Here is a 13274-nt window from a genome sequence, read left to right on the forward strand (position 1 = left end):
CTTGGCTGGTGGTGTGCCTGGACTGGCGCTTGGCTAGCGGTGAGTGTGGACTGGTGTTTAGCTAGCGGTGTGCGTGGACTGGTGCTCGGCTAGCGGTGTGCGTGGACTGGCGCTCGGCTGGCTGTGTGTGAGTAGTGACTTGCTGCTGGTCACTACACACACTGCTAGCTGAGTGCCACTCCACGCAATCCATCTGCTTGTGTAGTTGCTGCGTCAGGAAAGTGGGCGTGTGAAAGTGATGGGCCCTTGAATGGCGCTGTGTGCTGGTGTGAGTTTTGTTATGTGATGGGCCCGCGGCTGGCGGTGTGAATGGTTTTGTATGTCTCACGCGTATGAAAGGTGTATGAATGGCCTGTAAAGAGGTTGGTGCCTTGTCGTGGCTTTACAGCTCACAAGCTGTGAGTCAATGGTTCAGTTTCTCGCCCTTTCAATTATTAACAGTGCATTTCATTTTTGTGAAATCACTTGCTAATACAATTGTATATTCTGAACCATCACTCATCCTCGTGCCAAATATCCAACCAGTATGTGTGCGTGCTTGAGGATTAGATGGCTGTGCAGTAATATTTGCCTTTCTGAAGCAGGGTGTACCTTGTCCCTTTTGTGAATTTTGTAATGTGTTGTTTTTGTGCCTCATGGTGCGAATGGTCTTGTGTGTATCACGTATGAAAGATGTGTGAATGGCCTGTAAAGCGGTTGGTGCCTTGCCGTGGCTTTACAGCTCACGAGCTGCGAGTCATTGGTTCAGTTTTTTCTCCATTGAATTATTGACAGTGCATTTCATTTTTGTGAAATCTCTTGTTAATAAAATTTAATATACTGAACCATCACTCGCCCTCGTGCCAAATCCAACCAGTATGTGTGTGCGTTTGAGGAATAGGTGGCTGTGCAGGATTCTTGGTCTTTTTAGTTTCTCTGCCAAGGTGTATGTTCCATGTAAAAATAACCCACCAACTGTAGATATTGTCGTAAACCCATGGGAGTTCATGGTGATGTCTCTCTTGTGCATTACAAAAAAGTTTTTTATCCTCAATGTCCTGCAAACCTCAAAATATCTGTCACATTGTCCATGCAATATTGTGCCGAAATTCTCACGTTGTAGAAACAATGTCAAAACGTTCTGGTTTTGCAAGGGGGTCAACTGTCTTTTTGGCCTGTGCTCGGCGGCCATCTAGGCAAACCTACCAAACCCATACATTTCTGAAAACTAGACACCCGGGGGCTTCCAGGGAGGTATGGCTTGCGCGGATCCCCCAACGTTTCCTTACCCAGAATCCCCTGCAAACCTCAATTTTAGCTGAAAAAATCACTTTTTTCACACTTTTTTGTGTGGGAAAGTTGTGGCATCACCGGGCTCACTCAAATTTCCCACCTCCCAGCGTTCCCCTGGGTCTCCCGGTAAAAATGGTGCCTCACTTGTGTGGGAGGCCCAAGTACCCGCGACAGGCAAGGGCCCAAAACGTAGTGATGCGACATCAACATTGCCTATCTCAAAACCACCTGGTTTTGCAAGGGGGGTCTCTTGGGTTTTTGGCCCGGGGCACGGCAGCCATCTAGGGAAACCTACCAAACCCATACATTTCTGAAAACTAGACACCCGGGGGCTTCCAGGGAGGTATGGCTTGCGTGGTTTCCCCAACGTTTCCTTACCCAGAATCCCCTGCAAACCTCAATTTTAGCTGAAAAAATCACTTTTTTCACACTTTTTTGTGTGGGAAAGTTGTGGCATCACCGGGCTCACTCAAATTTCCCACCTCCCAGCGTTCCCCTGGGTCTCCCGGTAAAAATGGTGCCTCACTTGTGTGGGAGGCCCAAGTACCCGCGACAGGCAAGGGCCCAAAACGTAGTGATGCGACATCAACATTGCCTATCTCAAAACCGCCTGGTTTTGCAAGGGGGGTCTCTTGGCTTTTTGGCCCGGGGCACGGCGGCCATCTAGGGAAACCTACCAAACCCATACATTTCTGAAAACTAGACACCCGGGGGCTTCCAGGGAGGTATGGCTTGTGCGGATCCCCCAACGTTTCCTTACCCAGAATCCCATGCAAACCTCAATTTTAGCTGAAAAAATCACTTTTTTCACACTTTTTTGTGTGGGAAAGTTGTGGCATCACTGGGCTCACTCAAATTTCATACCTCCCAGCGTTCCCCTGGGTCTCCCGGTAAAAATGGTGCCTCACTTGTGTGGGAGGCCCAAGTACCCGCGACAGGCAAGGGCCCCAAACGTAGTGAGGCGACATCAACATTGCCCATCTCAAATGTCGCATCACTACGTTTGGGGCCCTTGCCTGTCGCGGGTACTTGGGCCTCCCACACAAGTGAGGCACCATTTTTACCGGGAGACCCAGGGGAACGCTGGGAGGTGGGAAATTTGAGTGAGCCCGGTGATGCCACAAGTTTCCCACACAAAAAAGTGTGAAAAAAGTGTTTTTTTCTGCTAAAATTGAGGTTTGCAGGGGATTCTGGGTAAGGAAACGTTGGGGGATCCGCGCAAGCCATACCTCCCTGAAAAAACCCCGGGTGTCTAGTTTTCAGAAATGTATGGGTTTGGTAGGTTTCCCTAGATGGCCGCCGTGCACCGGGCCAAAAACCCAAGAGACCCCCCTTGCAAAACCAGGTGGTTTGGAGATAGGCAATTTTGATGTCACCTCACTATGTTTTGCGCCGTTTCCTGTCGCGGGCACTAGGCCGACCCACACAAGTGAGGTACCGTTTTTCTTGGAAGACTTTGGGGAACGCGGGGTGGGTGGAAAATTGTGGATCCACGCAGATTCCGGAACTTTCCACGACAGAAATGTGGGGAAAATGTGGTTTTTTTGCAAATTTTTTAGGTTTGCAAGGGATTCTGGGTAACAGACCCTGGTGGGAGGCAGTCAAGTCACCCCACCCTGGATTCCCCTGGGTGTCTAGTTTTCAAAAATGTATAGGTTTGCTAGGTTTCCCAAGGTGCCCGCAGAGCTAGGGTTCAAAAACTACAGCTAGTCATTTTTCCAAAAAAGGGTCATTTTTCACTGCGAAATTGAGGTGTGACCAGGTTGCGTTTTGCGCCGTTTCCTGTCGCGGGCACCAGGCCGACCCACACAAGTAAGGTACCATTTTTCTCGAAAGACTTTGGGGAACGCGGGGTGGGTGGAAAATTGTGGATCCACGCAGATTCCGGAACTTTCCACGACAGAAATGTGGGGAAAATGTGGTTTTTTTGACAATTTTTTAGGTTTGCAAGGGATTCTGGGTAACAGACCCTGGTGGGAGGCAGTCAAGTCACCCCATCCTGGATTCCCCTGGGTGTCTAGTTTTCAAAAATGTATAGGTTTGCTAGGTTTCCCAAGGTGCCCGCAGAGATAGGGTTCAAAAACTACAGCTAGTCATTTTTCCAAAAAAGGGTCATTTTTCCCTGCGAAATTGAGGTGTGACCAGGTTGCGTTTTGCGCCGTTTCCTGTCGCGGGCACTAGGCCGACCCACACAAGTGAGGTACCATTTTTCTCGAAAGACTTTAGGGAACGCGGGGTGGGTGGAAATTTGTAGATCCACGCAGATTCCGGAACTTTCCACGACAGAAATGTGGGGAAAATGTGTTTTTTTTGACAATTTTTTAGGTTTGCAAGGGATTCTGGGTAACAGACCCTGGTGGGAGGCAGTCAAGTCACCCCATCCTGGATTTCCCTGGGTGTCTAGTTTTCAAAAATGTATAGGTTTGCTAGGTTTCCTAAGGTGCCCGCAGAGCTAGGGTTCAAAAACTACAGCTAGTCATTTTTCCAAAAAAGGGTCATTTTTCACTGCGAAATTGAGGTGTGACCAGGTTGCGTTTTGCGCCGTTTCCTGTCGCGGGCACTAGGCCAATCCACACAAGTGAGGTACTGTTTTTCTCGTAAGACTTTGGGGAACGCGGGGTGGGTCGAAATTTGTGGATCCACGCAGATTCCGGAACTTTCCACGACAGAAATGTGGGGAAAATGTGTTTTTTTTACCAATTTTGTAGGTTTGCAAGGGATTCTGGGTAACAGACCCTGGTGGGAGGCAGTCAAGTCACCCCATCCTGGATTCCCCTGGGTGTCTACTTTTCAAAAATGTATAGGTTTGCTAGGTTTCCCAAGGTGCCCGCAGAGCTAGGGTTCAAAAACTACAGCTAGTCATTTTTCCAAAAAAGGGTAATTTTTCACAGCGAAATTGAGGTGTGACCAGGTTGCGTTTTGCGCCGTTTCCTGTCGCGGGCACTAGGCCGACCCACACAAGGGAGGTACCGTTTTTCTCGTAAGACTTTGGGGAACGCGGGGTGGGTGGAAATTTGTGGATCCACGCAGATTCCGGAACTTTCCATGACAGAAATGTGTGGAAAATTTGTTTTTTTTGACAATTTTTTAGGTTTGCAAGGGATTGTGGGTAACAGACCCTGGTGGGAGGCAGTCAAGTCACCCCATCCTGGATTCCCCTGGGTGTCTAGTTTTCAAAAATGTATAGGTTTGCTAGGTTTCCCAAGGTGCCCGCAGAGCTAGGGTTCAAAAACTACAGCTAGTCATTTTTCCAAAAAAGGGTCATTTTTCACAGCGAAATTGAGGTGTGACCAGGTTGCGTTTTGCGCCGTTTCCTGTCGCGGGCACTAGGCCGATCCACACATGTGAGGTACCGTTTTTCTCGTAAGACTTTGGGGAACGCGGGGTGGGTAGAAGTTTGTGGATCCACGCAGATTCCGGAACTTTCCACGACAGAAATGTGGGGAAAATGTGTTTTTTTTGCCAATTTTTTAGGTTTGCAAGGGATTCTGGGTAACAGACCCTGGTGGGAGGCAGTCAAGTCACCCCATCCTGGATTCCCCTGGGTGTCTAGTTTTCAAAAATGTATAGGTTTGCTAGGTTTCCCAAGGTGCCGGCAGAGCTAGGGTTCAAAAACTAGAGCTAGGCACTTTGCAAAAAAAGGGTAAATTTGCATTGTGAAAATGTGGTGTGACCACGTTGCGTTTTGCGCCGTTTCCTGTCGTGGGCACTATGCCTACCCACACAAGTGAGGTACCATTTTTATAGGGAGACTTAGGGTAATTCAGATTTGTAAAGGAACTGTTATTATCTATTGACTTTCCATGCATTTCTGCTTTCCAAATGAAAGATATTGTGTAAAAAAGAAGTCATTCTAAAAATGACTGATAATTCTCATGCTAGTATGAGTATTCCCAATTTCAGAAATGTGCAAATATCTACTGTTTCTAAACTCTATATTTTGTTCCCATTTCAGAAATACATAGGTGTCTTTCATACCGATTTTTCCATGTACACTTTTTTACAGAATAATTACTATATACCCGGTACATAATAAAAAAACATTGCAAGTTACTACTCAGTTTTTGGCTCTGGGTTCGTCGGGTTCTTGGTGAACCTACAAGTCCTATATATCCCCACAACCAGTAATGTCCAGCGAATGCAACGGTATATTGCTTTCAAAGAGCTGTCATAATTAGAAGAAGTTACAGGTGAAAACGTTGACACAAAAGGCTGTTTTTTTCAACTAAATTTCAATTTATCCTACATTTAACTGTTTGTTTTTATAAAAAAAACCTTGATGGATCTACACAAATGACCCCTTGCTGAATTTAGAATGTTGTCTTCTTTTCGAAAATGTATAGCTTTCCAGGATCCACTATTGCTTTTGTACCCATTTCAGCCACTAACTGGAAGGAGGTCAAAAGCACAAAAAATTGCAAAAATAGGCTATGTCCCAGAAAATGCCAAAACTGTGTAAAAAATGTTGGGTTTCTGACAAAAGTCAAGTATCCCCGAAAAGCTGGGAAAATGGTGATTTCAACCCCACAAACCCTTTTTTGATAACATTTGCAGGGAAAAACCCAGATGCTTTCATTTGCAGCCCGTTTTTCCAATTTTTCCCAAAAAAAACAAAATTTTGCTGTATTTTGGCTCTTTTCTGTGACCCCTCCAGGGGAATCCACAAACCCTGAGTACCTTTAGAATCCCCATGATGTTGGAAGAAAAGGACGCAAATTTGGCATGGCTACCTAATGCGGTCAAAAAGTTACAGGGGCCTAAGCGTGCACTACCCCAAATAGCCAAAAAAAGGCCTGGCACAGGAGGGGGAAAAGGCCTGGCAGCGAAGGGGTTAATGTCATGAATGTGATAAGCACCTCTCCCAAAATTCTATATAAATCTATTTGTATACCATCTGGTCCTGCAGCTTTTCCCCCTTTACAATTTAAAAAAAATTGTTTATTGGCATTTTAGAAAAGGTACAGAGAGTCAATGTTCAAATACATGTTGCCAAATGTTACAGATAAAAGGTAACATAAATAACATAACAAGTAAACAAAAACCAAAGCAGAAGTGGCACAGTTGATTACATATTTAAGTGAAATTCAGTATCACATATCAACAGACAAGGCACAGATGTACAGAAATGAGTTGTATAGCATTATGCAGTAATGGGAGGCTAACTAGAGATAACACTGTGCAATGGCAGTGTTTGGATTATGGAGTGTTAGATTGATCATTAGCTGTTGTTTGCTGTGACTCAATAGCGGGTCCAGAGTCATGGGTAGTAACTGAACCTCGGGCAGCTAACCAAGTTAGAAACGGTCCCCAAATGTCTTTGGGCCTAGATGCTTGTGGTAATAGTTCACAATATATGTTCAATTGCTCCTGGCAAAATGTGGTATCTAGGACCCAGGCCTTGATGTCGGGGAGTTTGCGCTTGCCCCAGTGCATCGTGACTCTGTGCTTGGCAAGCAAAAGGAGCATAGCAAGTAGCCTACGATGTCCCAGTGGGGCCTCCTTGACATATCCCAATAGACATTATTTGGGGGAGTGAGTCATACTAATCCCCAGGATCTTATTGATTGCCTCAAGGACCTCTTTCCAAAAATTGCCCATGCTAGGGCAATTCCAGGCTATGTGCAGGAGCGAAGCATCGGGAGACTTGCATCTCTAGCAGTTTGCTTTGGGCGACTACCCATGCGCTTGAGTTGCAAAGGAGTTCTATAGATACGATGTAGATACTTAAAATTTATGGGACGTAATTTATAATTGGGAGAGAGCATATCTAAATGCCTGCAGCAGAACTGCCATTGATCATCTGAGATGGGTTTGTCAAGCTCTTCATTCCATCCCGCTAGGGCTTTTGGGTGTGTAATCGGGGATGAACATTGCATAGCACTGTAGAGCCTGGTAATGAGGTTGTTGTGAGATGAATTTGTGCGCATTGATTCTAGTGCTGGAAGAGAAGTTGGGGGAAGGGAAGGAAACGTGTTGTGCATTTTGTGGCATGTCCCTCTGATACTGTAATATAATAATAGATTAGAGAATTTAGAAGTATCACCCGGTTCTGTTGTAGGGGGATTGATAAAGGTGTTGTTCAGGTATAAGTCCGCAAACGTGTCCCATCCCATGTTGTGCGCACAAGTTGAGCTTCCTTTGCCTGATAGTATGGGCAGCTGTGGATTTTGTGCAAGCGTATCGGATGGTGCATATAATACCGAGTCCCCCCTGTGAATGCGGAGCCTGTCCCAGGCCCATCGCAGTGTGTCTGCTGTGTTTAGGATGGTGGTTGATATTTAAAGGGTTGAAACAGAGCTAACGCTAATGGTAAGGGAGCTACGCCGCAGCTTCAACTGCAACATGCAGCTGAAAAGGGGTAGGGAAGATCCAATAATGTAGAAACTGCGCTTGCGCACAGAAGGCACATAATGCCAAGTCAGGTGCACCTAATCCACCTGGAGCCAATGGGAGCATAAGAACTTCCCACGTTATACGAGGCTATTTCCTAGCCTACACCAATGAGATCACTAAAGATCTAAGAGTTTTAAGGAAAGATTGAGTGAGTTGCTGCGGCAAGTTAATAAATAAATTTAAGAGTTTAGGCAGTACTATCATTTTAGCGATAGCCATGCATCCAGCTAATGAAATAGGGAGTTTCGCCCAAATAGTCAGTCTTTCCTCAAGCCACGCAAGTGTGCGGCCAAAGTTCATGTCCCAGAGGTCTTGAATATCAGTACTCAACCAAATCCCCAAATAGCGGACTGGACCTGTCGCCCATTGAATAGGATAATCTGGCTCAAAGGGAACTGTAGTGGCTGTGAGCGGGAGCAGGGTGGCCTTGGGCTGATTAATGTGAACGCCTGAAAGGCCGATAAATCTTGTGAGTTCACAAAGAACAGGGTTTAGGTTATCTAACGGATCTCTGATATACAATGTGATATCGTCGGCGTATAGCGAGATAATGACATCTCTGGTAGGAAAGTCAAGTCTACTTGTTTTATGGTGTTGTCGAACTCTTGCAGCAAGGGGCTCCATGGTGATGGCAAACAGGAGGGGCAACAGAGGGCACCCCTGTCTGGTGCCACGTGTGCTAAACGGGGCCGAGGTCAGTCCATTTGCATGCAGCCTGGCAAGAGGCTTGGAGTAAAGCAGCCTAATCTGACTGATAAATAGAGGGCTGAGACCCAGTCTGGCGAGGATAGTGAAGAGATATGGCCACTCAAGCCTTGGTGGCATCAAGAAATGCTGCCAGGGCAGGTGTCTGTGGGTGTAGCTGATGCAATATGGAGAAGAAGGTTCTTAGATTGTGCGATGTGGAACGCCCTGGTATAAACCCGAATTGATCTAGTCTAGCAATGAGTGGTCATAGGGGTTGCAGTCTGTTTGTGAGGAGTTACGCATAGATTTTATTATCGATGTTTATGAGGGAAAGAGGTCTGTGAGAATCGCATTTGTTCGGAGTTTTACCTGGTTTGAGTATCCTTGAAAAGACAGCCTCCCTATTCATTGGGGTAAGTGAACCGTTTTGTAGGGATTCCAAATACATTTCCATGAGATGGGGCGCTAAGAGTGTGGCATAGGTCTTATAGAAGGCGGTCGTTAGGCCATCAAGACCGGGGGCCTTGTCAATGGGGGAGGCTATTAATCACCTGTACTATATCCTCCACGGTGAAGGGCTAATTTAAATAATCTCTGTGTGCATTACCGAGCCACAGCAGTTCCAATGAATCCAAGTAAGCGGTGAGTTCGGAGTCTACATGTGGTGTCAAGGAGGTGTATAGTGAGGTGCAGAATTCAGTGAGATGATCATGTATCTCTCTGGGACCTCTAATGGGTTTATTGTTGTCATCTAGGAGTTTGGTTATATAGGGAGAGCTGTGAGAAGGTTTGAGAGTGTTTGAGTATATTTGCAAGAATTTTACCTGGGCGGTCTCCTTCTCCATAGCGCCTGGCTGTGGCATATTTCCCAAGAAATTTTAATTCTCTATTTGCTTCCTGGTTAAATTCAGATGTTTTTCACGAATGGGTATTAAGAGTGAACCCTCATTAGTGTCAAAGTATTTGAGCTCTAGTGTCCTGATTTCGGTTTCTAATTTCTGCAGTGTGCCGTGTATAGCTTTCAGCACTCCTGCTTGGTGAGCTATATATTTCCCTCTTATAACAACCTTGAAGGTCTCCCAAACCACAGAAGAAGAGGATACAGTCCCCTGGTTTCAAGAGACATATTCAACAATGTCGTCCTTAATTTCTTTTTGGAATGCTGAGTCTAGTAGGGCATGGGGAGGAAACCTCCAAGTGAACTCGCGTTTGATGGATGTGGGGAAGGCAACCCTGAGAGTGCATGGGGAGTGGTCAGATAAGATTCTTGGTAAATGCTGCACATCTTCTGCCCATGTTGCCATCTTAGTAGTTAATGATTAGCTGGAAGGGGTCCGCTGATGACACTGAATGTTGCCGGAGGCCCTGTCTAAGTCTCCAGGGTGACAGAGTGCCTGTAATTGTGCCCCAATCTATGTACTGGGCACCAATAATGTATGTTGAGGTGTGAATCTCCCACTTGAATCAATAAATGTTGGTTGTTTGCTTCTGCGTTAACCAGGAACAATCTCTTAACGCCCCTACCTTGCCCACCTACACCAACCCCCAAATAGGTTGAGTACATTAACCCACCTGCCTCCCGCCCCAACAGACATAACAATAGACAGTAGAGGTGTACTAAGAGAGATCTCCCAGGGGTCGAGGTGTCACCGGCATACAAACCTACTTTATGGAAGGGTGGCCAAGCCAATGGAGTGTGACTAAATGGAACTTATCCCTCAATGAGCTCAGGCAAAGCCTGATGTTTAGTGAGGTTGAGGTCCGGAATCCCTCAACCCACTTGTTACCTTGTTGTCAGTTATATGAATGGAGCCAACAGTCAACATGAAAGAAGTGACCAGTCACATGCATTAGTCGTTGTCACTAAGGGTAGCATCCGCAGTGACGTGGTTGGTCGAAGTTTGGTTCTTGTGTTGCAGCTTGTCAATGTGTTTTACAAACTTAAGCGCTGATTTTGTGTCAGTGAAGTAGTGCGGCATTCCTTCGTGTGTAACTTTCAATTTTGCAGGGTTAAGGAGTGCATAAGCTATACCGGATTTCTGAAGAAGGCACTTGGCAGGTCCAAACTCGCATCTGTCTGCCTGGACTGTAGGTGTAAAGTCTGGAAAAAATGATAAGGTATTTCCTTGATGAGTGATTGTCCCTTTTTCCCTGGACTTGCATAGAACCACATCCCTGTAATTCAGCAGGTGAGATATGATGGGTCTAGGTGTAGCTTCCACTGCAGGCCTGGGGGCCAGAGTGGGATGTGTTCTTTCCACTGTAAACATAGTGGACAAGTCCTGCCAATAGTTCACGCAGGAGGTCCTCGATGAATGTTTCCATTTTTGTGATTGCGGTTGTCTCGGGAATGCCAAGAACGCAAATGTTATTTCTTCTTGAGTGTGCTTCAAGATCTTCGTTCTTTGCTTTCATGACATCTAAGATTTTTTCCATGTGTAGTAGATGTCTTTTGACTCCACCTGAAAGTCATGTGCTTCAGATGTTCTATTCTGGAGCTGATCTAAGCATGTTTCATGAGCATCTAAGCGATTTCGAAATTGATCAAGTTGGGAAGAGAGTATGTCAAGTTCATTGTCAATTGCTTTGAGACTAGTTTTAACATCCAATAAAATACTGCGTATATCATCATCTGGTTATTCTGTGGAGTTACTCACGTATGATTCTGTGCCTTAGTTATTTTCAGTGTCAGTGGTACGAGTACTTCTTCTACTGTCAAATGATATTGTCATCTGTTTCGCGTTGGCTTTCCCCATCTTTGTCTCTTATTGGAGATGGAAGGAGACGCACAAATACATATGGTGCGGTTTTTTATTTGTTTCTATGACCAGCGGGCTGGATCCGAAACCGGGCTGGATCCGAAACCAAGCTGGATTGTCCATTGTCCACTGGACGATCAAGGAAAATAGGATATCTAACCGTGGAGGTGAAGGTTCTGTATGTGGTGCTAGTAGTCTTAGATGCTACAAAGTTCTGGTCGGACAATTAAATCCCCGGTATACGCATGTTTTCCGTTGTGCTGGAATGCTTGAATTAAGGGCTGCGCTGAGGTACGCCTGGCGTCTTGTCCCAAGGATAAACAGCGCATCACGAGCACCCAAAAACTGCAGCCCGCTTCAGTTAGGCGGCCAGTTCAGGTCGCCGTATAGCTTTACTTTTCAAAGTTTCGGTGTTATATTATTTGCGCTCAGGCTGGTCAGGGCTTGCAATGCAGAAAGGATGCCACGTCTGATTGCGTTGCCAGACCCTTTGAATTGGCAAGTGAGGGTGTTGTGGTGAAATCTCCCTAGCTGCGGCAACAGGGAACAGTGGCCGCTGGCTCCAGCAGGCAGGTGAGCGGTGCAGGTGGGGTCAGGGGTTCAAGGGCACTGACCTGTATTTCCTGGCTGTCTCACCTGGCTCGCTCAGGATGAAGAAGGACTCCTCAGTGACCAGCCAGAGATCAGAGAGATCAGCGGTCCAGCAGGTCAGGCACTCCAGGCATCAGCGCCTCGGCCCCGGGCACGCACTCAAGTCGCACCGCCGCTTCCCAGCAGCATGGGGCCTCAGGCCATTCACTGAGCACTGCGCCCTACCTCGGCGAGTCGCAGCTGGGGCCTTTCAAAACGGAGTCCGCCTGCTTCGTTTGCCAGCAGTGCTCTGTCCAGAAACGAGGATCTGGACTCGAAGGTGGGTAGGAGGCGCGGGCAGTCGATCTCTGTTCTCTGTCACCGCTCAGATGCTCGCTCACTGCAGGGACGCGGCCTCACTCAGGCCAGGCCCTCAGCGCCCAAGCGCAGATGAGCAGCCCACAACTGTAAAGCACCGCTGTCTCCCAGTTTTCACATAAAGGGGATCACCGGTTCGATCTCCAGCAGATGCATTAAGATTTGGTGAGGGATCACTCCTTATATTCAGGATACATGCTGGATTGTAAGCTTGGCTGGCAGAGCATGCTTAGAGAGCGGCCATCTTGCTGCTCGACTAAGCCGCGCCCCCCTTTTCCCCCTTTACTTGATTGCATAACCTTCTTAACCTCGTCCTGAGTGATTTCCTGATTAAGAAGATTCTGCTGATTTGAGTCTAGAGGTTTAATTATGTTTAAACCCAACCAATGGCCAGCTCATCCTCACATACTACCCACTCTTCCGCATATAGTTTCCAAAAGTAATCATTGAAGCCTGCCTCCATTTCCAATTCACTTGTTAGTTTAACCCCCTGTCTTTATTCCTTGATCACATTTCTGTTTTTTATCCACTTTTGCCTTCTAAGCCAGCAGTCTCCCAGCTCCCTCCCCATATTCAAAATGGGCCAGCCTACTGCCCTCCAATCGCTTTTTAATCCGAGCCTGCAGATAGTTTCTAGTTGTTCTTTCAGTGTACGCAACCTTTTCTCTCTCAAAAGCCTATGCCCCTCATCTTTGCTTCTTGTGATACCTGCCTCCAGAGCCTTCATTTCTATTTGTAATGTAATGTAATGTAATGTAATGTAAGTGCCAATTTGTATCGCGCGGCAATCGCTCCAAGGAGCATCTAGGCGCCCAGAAAGGACCACCAGATGTTAGGTAGTCCCTATGCTTACTTGACCGAGAACCCGAATTACACTAGGCTTCTGGCAGTTATATCTTGGAGATTAAAGATCCAGGTTTTTAGATGTTTACGGAAGTCTATTTCTTTATCCAGTAATCTCAACTGGGGGGGAAGAGTATTCCATGCTTTTGCTCCCAGTACCGCCAGGGATTTGCCCCCTCGAGTTTTGAGTCTGAAACTCGGGACGGTAAGCAGGTTGGCCGTTGAAGAACGCAGTGCTCTGGTTGGACAGTATCTGCTGAATTTTTTCCTCAGATAGGACGGGCCTAGGTTGTGAACAGCTCTAAAAGTAATTAACAGTACTTTAAACAAAACCCTTTTTGTAATGGGCAGCCAATGTAATGCCTTGAGGGC

The sequence above is a fragment of the Triturus cristatus genome, chromosome 6 (genome assembly GCF_964204655.1).
Source record: "Triturus cristatus chromosome 6, aTriCri1.1, whole genome shotgun sequence".
NCBI classification, from domain to species: Eukaryota; Metazoa; Chordata; class Amphibia; order Caudata; family Salamandridae; genus Triturus; species Triturus cristatus.